Raw genomic sequence first — 10,667 nt, forward strand, 5'->3', positions numbered from 1 at the left:
AGTTTACCTCAACTTCACGGGAGAGTGTGTAGACACCCCATTTCGACCGGACCCTTTTTTCCCCCAAAGTCGAATAAAATTCCCAATTCCGAGTCCCGGAGCATCCCGAAATTGATCTGAAAGATTCCTGAAGAGCTGGGCCCAAAATAAGAAGAAGGCTCGAGTTTTGGGCGTCTTGTTGTGCACATTTGTGAGTACAAATTCCCCAAGAGATCATTGATAACCCCAAGGCCCCCCCTGCAAAATTTCACGGCAATCGGACGAAAATTAGAAAATAAGACAAGCCAAGTTTATGCCGTTATCAATGTTGTATTGTTTTGTCTTTGTTAAAGTGAGCAGAAGGGGAGTGAATCATCCAGTTTGGGTGTGCTGATATCATTTCCTTTTATCTATAAAATGCAGGATATCTTTGTCTGGTAGAAAGGGGATTTACAACCTCTACAAGGGTAATTTGGTAATTTTGATTATTGCTTCTGTTGTAAGCAATGTCTATGAACCATTAGATCAGATTAGAGGGTTAGGATCGTGTAGAGGGAGGGGAATCTTTACCCCTATTTTCTGCTTGGACAGCCCCCTATTGATATAAAAAGAATAGTCAAATACACTAGAGTGGGCTGTCCATTAGAAAAGAGGGGGGGCCGAATTCAACATTTTCCCTTAGTTAAATGCCCATCCATCGACTAGGGTTTGGAGAAAAGAAAAAAAAAGAAAGAGGGGAGGATTTCTGCAGCCGCAAGAGAGAAGGGGAGGAGCCGCCATCCCCACCCATTTCCATCGCCGACCCCACCTCCGACCACCACTTTCCTCTTCCTCTTCTTCTTCTTCTCTGATCACCTCCACCTTCTCTTCCTCTGTTCAGCTCCACCAAGCCACCATCAGACAATCTCCGACCACCGTTTTCCCTAATACCTATAAACCCTAGATTAGGCCAAAACCCACTTTCTCCGGCGAGCTTCCATTAATCCCGGCCAACCCCATTTCTTCGCCTACCTACCACCACCACCATACCCTCCTTCTCCTCCAACCCTCATCTTCTTCCTCCATTCTACACCACCTTCACCTCAATCCCCACCCTCAAAACCCTACTCCGGCACCCGCCATTAATTCCGGCCATATTCTCCCAAACCCATTTCATTTTGACACCCATTTGCGGCCACCATTAGATCCATTAACCCTCCTCTCTCAGCCACCCCATCTGTAACCCTCAAACCCTCTCCCCTGTTTTCGCCTCCTTTCCACCTCCGGCAAGCTTGCCGAAATCCGATCAAACCCACACCATTCGATTCTCCCATCTCCCTTACCCGAAACCCATTATTCTTCCCACCACAGCTACGCCCATTTTCACCTATACACACAGAGAAAAAGAGAGCAGAGGAGAGAATCACCAAACCCTAACCCATCTTTGTCTTCTCCGAAGAGATTCCGGTCGGAATCCGGCCAGGCTCCGGTTATTTTCCACCTCCTCATTCCACCTACCTCTATACTTCTCCCATTTTCGGCGTATGATCGGAATGAGCCGGATTGCTATTGCTCCGTTCTGGCACAGATTTTAGGGGGGGGGGTTTCATTTCATTTTGGAGGTTTCTAAGTTTCGTTGACAGTTCAATCAAATTTTATCACATTCGAGCATCATTTCCAGCAATTTTCTACTAATTCTGGTGATATCCGCGATCTCCGGCAGCTCATTTCCGATAGCTTCATCGTCGGCCAGCCATCGTTCATCACCGTATCACACCCAAGAGGAGGTAATCGCCAGCTTACTTTATCTTTCGATCAAGTTCATTCGCATGAATTGTGTTAGTCATGGCTTGCTTCGCTGTTCTTTGATTCCCTAACTCTTCCCTATCATATTTTAAGCTATGGGTGATTACTTTTGGTTCTCGTTCTCTCTTTGATTGGATGATGCTTAGTTCGTGGATATGGTTTTCAAATCTCATTTTTTTTAGTGGTTGTGGTCTTTGAATTATATCAAAATAGTTGATCTCTTCAAATGCTAGTTTTGGTATTGATTCTTGTGTCACTGATCTGCCAGGAAAAAGGTTTATGAGAAACTCAACCTTCACAGGTGGGTTAATCTAATAAGTCCAGTCTTATCTGATTCTTTTGGCCTTGAATCCTGAATCTGGGGTTTAGGATTTGAAAATCTCGATTCCTATTGTGCTGCCTCTGTGTTTGATTTCGTTGGGTTAGTTCTTATTTCAGGCAGTAACTCTGATTGTGCGCTTGCCTCGCCCATGTAAAACACAGCCAGTAAGGCGATCTTTGTGCTTTATCTTGGAATGCCTTCATCTAAACCATGAAAGATATATTGGTGCTTGCAGGGTGTCCATGACAATTGCCGCTAAATCTTCCGCATGTCTAGGTTGACTGGATCTTTGGTTGATTGCTCTTCCGAGTGGATCTTTAGGTTGATATTGATGAAAGTTTGTTCTTCTAGAAGCTTCCGTCTCCTTGTCTTGCTTATTCTAGGTGACAGCGTTTTCTTGGCCTTCCATCTTACAGAATTATCGAATACAGACTATTCTGTCATTTTTGGAGTTGCAGATTCAATGATCTACAACTATTGATGTGCGGCTGTAAAAGGTTTTTATCTAGACCTTTTAAGATCAACATATGGTTTCCTATAATCTTCTGGGTTCTTGCTATTTTGGATGTGCTTCGGCTTACCTAGAGTTGGTGCCAAGGGGTTGGACATGTGGAGCTATCTAGACACTTTGCTGTCTTCTTGGGCATAATCTGAATAACCTTTTATGTTGGTACTCGACCAGAAATTTGGCGAGAGGTATTGAGAGGGGGAACCTTTGGCAAGTTTTTCTTGTGGCTGTTTTGGCCTGCGGATGAATGGATAAGAGTTGCGCTATTTGTTGTCCTATCTATGTTACTTAGTGTTTTCGTCTGTTCTATTTAGTTGTCTGCAATGAAGCCTCATCCCGTGTGGACATTTCCTTTTGGTCTTGACTATGTCCAGTGCTGCAATGTGAACTGAAGGAGTTGCATGCAAGCCTTTAGGGCAGGTTAACACGATCTGCCCCAAGGAGATTTCCTCCAGTTGAGTTGTATCTGTTGGGCTGATCAAAAGGAATGCGAGCCACCATTTCTATGAGGGCGATGAAGGCGCTAGCCCAAGCACATCCTTAGGGGACTTGCTCAGTCCGAGTAGAGCTCCCCTCCTTTGTATATAGGAGACTTGCCCAGTCTCATCAGAACCCTTGTTTACGTCATTTGTGTCTCAGAGACAAGCCTTGTCTCATATAGAGAGTTTCCCCTTTAGGAGGCTTACCTAGCCTCATGTTAGAGTGGCCTCCTCTTTTAGAGCGAGTCTTTGACTTGGTAGTGTTATTAGAGAGTCTCCGACTCATTTCTACTCCCTCCCTGGTGTCATTAGTTAGGAGTATTTCCGTTCAAGACTAACTTAGTCTTATTAGAGCCTTCCCTGCTTGGGATCTTAGATTGTTTTCTTTGTTCTTGGGGCGAAATCTTTCTTGTTGTGGTTTGTCTCTTTGAGACGCTAGTTGCTTATTTGGGGTTTCCCCTTTAGATTTAGGGCTTTGCCCTAGTTTGTGGTGTTACTTGCGTGTTCCCTTTAAGATTGAAAACATTTAAAGGTCCAGAGTATTGGAAAAGCTTTAAAATCCAAAAACATTAGAAATTTAAAACATAAAAAAACATTTGAAAACATAAAAAACCTTAAAAAATCTAAAGTGTTGAGTGTTTCTTTTAGAAGCGTAGTTTGAGAGTTCGTTTCGAACTACGTTGGCTTGATCCTCTTCCACGAGGTACGTAGTGCAGCTTGAGATTCTTATCTCAGGTCCAGCCAAACTTTGTAAATAAATATATTTTAATCTTTTTTCTTTAAAACCGTGTTTTCAAAAAGCTCTTCCTTTAGAGTTAAGAGTTTCTCCTAAATAAAGAATTTCTTTTAGAGTTAGGGGATTTGTCTTTGATTTGTTGTGGTTATTGTGTGCTTGTTTTAGAGTTAGGGGTTTGTCCTAGAGTTATAGGAGCGCCTCCGTCCGGTCAGTTGGCGATTCACATCGCCGACTGATGACTAGGTCTAGAATGCGCTAGTGATCCCATTGTTTTCCTTAGGAAATACAGCCTAGTTACATATAGGTTGTAGGAACCACCTGCATTGGCTTAGGGCTAACTTGCATTTAGTTAGGGCATATAGGGTGTCATAAAATCTACAATTCACTGGAATTTAAATAATCGTTTAAGAAGCTTTAATAACTACTCCGGTCTTTTAGATCGAGTCTAAGATAGAGGTCTAGGTGTCTTAGGCATCCTAGCTTAGAATAGGCGCGAAGAACTACGTTGCGTTGATTCTCGTGGAGGCGGGAATACGTAGGCTTCTTTGGTTGTTAACAACGTCGGTAAAAAAGGGGTGAAAGAGCCGCAAAAAGGACATTCACCGATGGTTGTTAACAACGTCGGTAAAGGTTTTTTTACACCGACGGCCAAGAGCGTCGGTAAATGAGACTAAAAATTAGGACTTTCTCTTTAAACTATACCGACGTTCATTGGAACCGTCGGTGTAGATGACATACACCGGCGTTCTGGACCGTCGGTAAAAGATGTAGAGGCGTTTTCTTTTTATTATTCACCGACGGTTTTATGACCGCCGGTGATTAGCATTTTATTTTTTTTTGGAAATAAAGCAGCACAGTGAATATGAACCTGTATAAAACCTGTACCACCATAAGAAAGTAACATATATATACACATATTGGCATCCAAACGATAGAAAAAAAAAAGCATCCAAAGTCATCAAACCACCATTTCCATTTAAATTAAACCCAAGAAGGTCCTCCAAACAAAAATCATCAAACCAACTATCTCCATCTCCATCTAAAATCAACCCATATACCAACAACTTCTTCCTCAGTGTGACATCCAACAGTACTAAAAAAAGACTATTTAAAGGACATTAAATGACACTATATTGGCATCCATCGTTTCAAATACAATGACAAGAAACAAAATTATATAAAAGGTTCCATCCCTTCCTCTAAAAATCCATAGATCGACAATAAAAGGCCACACCATAGGATGATCCACAATGTAAATAGGTTGTGCCCAAATAATCATTTCCATATGATGATCCCAACCCTCTGATCTCTAGAGGTTTCCATAATATGCAATTCATCTATAGATGTGAGTGCTAGGATCATCCTATGGAAATGATTTTTTTGGGCACAACCTATTTACGTTGTGGCCCATCAAATGGACGGTTTGGATCATCCTACGGTGTGGGCTCTACTGTACTTTTTGAGAAATACTGGACTATACGGGCTTACACCGTACAATTCTCTGTTGTGTGTGTGTGTGAGAGAGAGAGAGAGAGAGAGAGAGAGAGAGAGAGAGAGAGAGAGAGGTGAATCTTCAAGTAGTTATGAAATTCAAATAGTTATCAACTTATCAACAATTTTCATTTTTAACAGAGCCCAGAATTTATAGTGAATTGGCCACTACATGGAGGCAGAAATTTAAGAGTATGAATTTAGATTAAAAACTGAGCATTGATATCATGAGAAACAACAGTACCCTGTTGTTTATCAGGTTGTGGAGTGCAATTACGCTCCGAATGAGGGACGAAAGGAAAATAACCAGCATCATATCATTCTTTTTCACTGCAAGAGTAAAAAGTTAGATGTAACAATTACAAGATGATGAATGAAAGGCCAAAATACAGTTTTCAGCAACATTGATGCCATTATCTGCAAAAGCCTTGATTAGTTCACTCACATTTAGATTTGGAAGTAGATTGAACACATCCTGCAAGGAAGGATTTCAAAAGCATCCAAAGTCAACCAGTGTTTGGAATAAGATAGCTACCAAATCCATAAAACACAGCTTTTTAATAAACCTTATTCCTTGCCTATTTGCTTTCCACCACACTATGAAGTCTTATCCTATTAACTTCCATTAGTCTTATATCCTGTTAGACACCTTTTTGGGCCATGGATATTATTTAGTAGATCGGATTCGTTTGGTAGACATATATTGAGATCTGATTTCTTTTAATTATAGTTGATTTTCCCCTCGGTTATAACTTATTGTTGGGACTTTACTTGGATGAGTTGTTTTCTATTGATGAAGTACTGTAAAAGCTCATCATCTCTATATAACTCTAGCTGCTTTTGATTATTAGTTTGATTTCAGATTGCATGTTGCTATTTAACTGAAGTAGAAACAATTTCTACTTTCCAAAGTTCCCAGAAATTCAGAAAATGATATGTAAACCTACACCAGCATTACGTCTGTGATCTCCTTCAGCATCCTTTTCACTATGATTGCAAACAAATTCAAGGGTGAATTTGCATCCCAAAACATCCAGTAACTTGTCTCAAATCCAGAAATCTAATCAGTCACCTCCTTCAATTGCACCTACAAAAAAAAAAGCTCCTTCCATTACAAGTTTACACAGGGTAATTGAATGCATGCATACAAGCTTAAGGAAAGGAACACATAAAGAAAACTGCTTATGCATTACCCAAATATAAAACAGTAATGGGCTTAATGAAAAAATAACCTTTCTCTTTAAGCTGTGAAAAAACAGTATCTATAGTAGTGTTACAGAATAAGAACAAATCTCATACTCGTATATGAGGAGATGAAAATCTTGATGTCAAAGAAATGAGTTTATCAGTATAAGGTTGCAAAAAAATTGTTACAATTCTACAATTAGATTCCAATCCCCCAAAAAATGATGGTGATCCAAATTGAATCATATTGTACAGAAATTCTGAACTTAAATCACGCAAGTCACTGGTGAAAGAAGAAAAGAATTGCCAGTTTGGTGACAGCAGTAATTTTAGAGCTATGATAAGTCCCATTTGACCCATTGTTCATGTATTCACCGGTAACGGAAACCTCTCTCGGAGGAGCGTGACCTCAGTGCTATCTCTTCATGGGATCAGCTCCGAAGGTGGGGGGATTTTAAGAGATAACAGATCACTTTGCGGGTTCCATCCTTGTTTTAAGAGTTTTCTCAAAAAACATTATGTCTTCGTTTTTGTCTTTTCCATCTTAAGGGTTTGGCTACCGGCCAACTTTATCACTTTCTATCTTTAGAGTTTGGCAATCAGCCACCTCTCTGTCCTTTTGAGTTTGGTCAATCACCAACACCTTTCTTTTCCTATCCTTGTAATATCTTGTAATATTTATTGTTGCTCAATATGTTGCAACATTATATTTATTAATTGAGAAATTCAGCAACCAAGAGGTTAGTAGTATATCTCCACTGACATTGTCTTCTCTATGTATCTATTGTGCTCCTCTTCTCTTGGTTTCTCTAGTGGAACCTGTGATAGATTCCTTACATGGTATCAGAGGACAATTGAGCACAACTGTCTTGATCACCGAAAAAACCCCCATAAAGACCATAATAACTGAGAAATTAATAGATAGATGAGAGATTTGATATGTGAAATGAGAGATATGAGATGAAAGACTATAGGTTTGAGGCATACCGCAGATGCCGTTAAGAGAGGAAACAAAATCAATCACCCTTGTAAGACCTCTCTCTTCTAAACAATCTGCAAGGGCAAAAAAAAAAAAAAAAAAAAAAAACGGGGAGGAAGAAGATCAACCTATTGGGAGAGACGATTTCAAGATGACTAAGACACATTCAGATGACAAAGGGAGCTTATAAATTCGGTGTAATACACCAGTAATTTTCTGACAGCCTACAGGATTATCATTTGTTAAGTTCAGTAGAACCTGTCAAAGAGTGGAAACACATAAAGTTTCAAATGTTTGTTCCGTGCTCTGTCATGAAATAAGATACCAAATGGGTCCAAATTGAATTGAATAAACATTTGATCCAAACAAGCACCAAGGCAGCAGTGTGACAGATTTTAAAGTATAAAAACAAGCACCATAAGGTAATGTAAAAACAAGGGAAACTGATTTTAAAGTATAAAAGATTTAATAACACTTTCTCCAACAACTTAAGCTTTTGGATTAACTGGTTGTTTAACACAAAACATTAGGACATCAAGGGTCATATCTCTTTAGTCTATAAAACATTGTCCAACCTATAATCTATGGTAACAGAACTCGAAATCTAGTGTTGGACAGACTGATAATTTTTTATATCTGAGATGGAAAAATTGACATGCAAGAATAAACAGTTTTATACACACATTCCCACCATCACATTTTGATAAAATTATAATATGTACTAAAAAATGGGGAAGGTGAGAGATGTGAGTTGGAACATTTTCGCACAATGATTTATTGAAGTGCTATAAAATCATGGTTTTCGATTGACCATTTGCTAAAATTCTATTGGGTTCATAAAGTATTTTGAATGCATAGTCAGTTTGCAAAAAATTAAGCATGGATTGCTTTATATTTAGGTTGTTTGACATTTATTACCAACCATTCCATGTTAAAATGGTAGCACATAATAAATATTGAAACATGGCTCCTTGATTGCTTACCAAACATAAGTAATAACAATGTTTGTCGAGTTTGATGAATGGGCTGCTAGTCGGTGCCAAAATTCTGAGATAATCATGTGTTTGTACTGGAAACAATGCCAGAAGGAACTTGTGTTGAAAAATGGGATAGTCCAAAACCCACACCCAAATCCACACTAAAAAATGGCAACAACCCACAAACAAATCGCATTTGTAACACTAAAGAAATCCTTAAAACAGGATTTCAAAATGGAAAAAACCCACAAATAAATCACAATTATAACACAAAGCAATCATATAAAGAGTATTTCTAATCAAACTTTAAGCACAACATGGCACTGCTTCAATTGAACGTATTGAGGAAGATGCCGGAGAGATACTCGCCGGAGAGAAAGGGTTACCGGAGAGATAGTCCACAAAGAGGAGGGTGAAAACAGTTCGCGGGAGGGAGAAAAGGGATTTGCGTGCGTGGTCCATTTCTTTCAATTTTGGGTTTTTACTAAGACCTTCACCGAGGGTCAATAAAACCCGCCGGTGTCATAAGAATAACTGACGTTTCATTGAACGTAGCTGAAAACAAAGCCAGAAAGTGATTATTCCTCGATTTATCGACGTTTAACAAAACGTCGTTGAAAACAAAGACAAAATTTGGTCCAAGCCATGGGATAAACGCATGTTTTGCGACGTTTTGATAGCAAACGTCGCTGATTAGCAACATTTAGGGACGTTTAGTGAACGTCGGTGAATATTCCTACCAACGGGACCGCATGAAATTTACATGCACTGGAGTTAACCAAATAAACGCCGGTAATTATATCATTTAGGGACGTTTTTTTGGAACGTTGGTAAAAGAGCGCCGCTGAAGGTGAACTTTCTTGTAGTGTTTGGAGTTACTGGTAGTTTTCACATGGTATCAGAGCCAAAGGTCCTAAGTTCAAACCTCCCTGATACCAAAAATCCACATGCAATGACCAAACCCAAAAGATGAGCCACATGTGCCATCTGTAGGCCAACCCTAGAAAGAGGGGCCACACACGTGAAAGGAGTGTTAAGTATAAAAGATTATATAACACCGTCTCCAAAAGCTTAAGCTTTTAGAGTAACTGGTTGTTTCACAGGTATGATACCTCCTCCTTAAAGAGGCTTGAGTGATAGAGGAGTTAAAAAATGATATTACAAGAAAGAATGAAGTGTAGTGGCATACATCATTTTGCAGGCGCTGCCTAGCAGTTTCATCATTTGTAGCCCTTATAAGAAGAAAAAGCCTCTTCATATGAGGTTGAACTCTAAGTAGTTTCTCCACAAAAACTACATTCATTTGAAAGAAAAACTATCATTTGAAAACAAATATACCAGACAATGCAAAAGAGCTAAAGAAAAAAAGGATAATACTCTTTGCTAGAAAGCCAGTAGAACCAGTGACTAAGATGCTTTTGTGCTCCAGAGACTGTAAAATACACCCCAAATCCATTTAGAAGTCCATTTCGAAGAAAATAATGAGAAAGAAAATGATTCTGCAATGTGAAGAGAGTTTGAATCTAATACTCTCTGGTTGCTTTATATATACAAAATATATTGTTACATGACAATAATGCCCTTATATGAGGGCGATATTACAAGGATATGATAGACAACAATTTACATGCTGTTACAATGTATTTATATGTGGAAGTTGGGTGCCTCTTGGCACAAGAAAAACTTACTGATGTGTCCCAAGTAAAAAACTTACTGATATGTCCCAAGTAAAAAACAGGTGCGAATCTATCACTTCCCTTTAGTTTAAGCCTTTTGTGCTCTCTCTCTCTCTCTACATGAACTTTGGTGGTCCTAGTCCCAACTTTTACCACAACCGGTACTCTCTCTTCTCTCATGATCACAAACCCTTGGTTTGTGAATGGTTTAGATCATTGAACGTGGACCCCATAAAATGTATTTTTTTTAAAAAAAAATTCACTTGTGCCTACTTGGTTCAAAGATCCAAACATACGGTTCATTTGTTGGGCCCAACGTAAAGAGGCCTTGCCCATAAAATCATCTCCATAAGATGATCCAGATCGGAGAGTTAGGATCAACACCTGGAGATGATTTTTGGGGAGAGGCCTATTAACACTGAGGCCCATCAAATGAACAGTCAATATATTAGAATAATGTGGGCCACAATGAATTATTTAATAAATATGTGTGTCTGTATGCATGTGCATGCATTTAAAAAAAAAAAGAATGGGGCCCACCTAGCTTGTT

General features: G+C 39.3%; 1 long non-coding RNA gene across 1 annotated transcript; it reads right to left on the reverse strand.

Moving 5' to 3' along the window:
- Positions 1 to 5,143: 5,143 nt before the first annotated feature.
- LOC143863902 (uncharacterized) lies at positions 5,144 to 8,752 on the reverse strand. The gene is made up of 6 exons (XR_013241024.1): positions 8,448 to 8,752; positions 7,669 to 7,722; positions 7,473 to 7,538; positions 6,248 to 6,387; positions 5,746 to 5,775; positions 5,144 to 5,630 (listed from the first exon to the last, which is right to left on the reverse strand). It is a non-coding gene; the product is annotated as an uncharacterized LOC143863902 (long non-coding RNA).
- Between the last annotated feature and the right edge of the window lie 1,915 nt (positions 8,753 to 10,667).

The sequence above is a fragment of the Tasmannia lanceolata genome, unplaced genomic scaffold, assembly GCF_043159265.1.
Source record: "Tasmannia lanceolata isolate RefF3 unplaced genomic scaffold, GAP_Taslan_0.1 ptg000044l, whole genome shotgun sequence".
Lineage (NCBI taxonomy): Eukaryota > Viridiplantae > Streptophyta > Magnoliopsida > Canellales > Winteraceae > Tasmannia > Tasmannia lanceolata.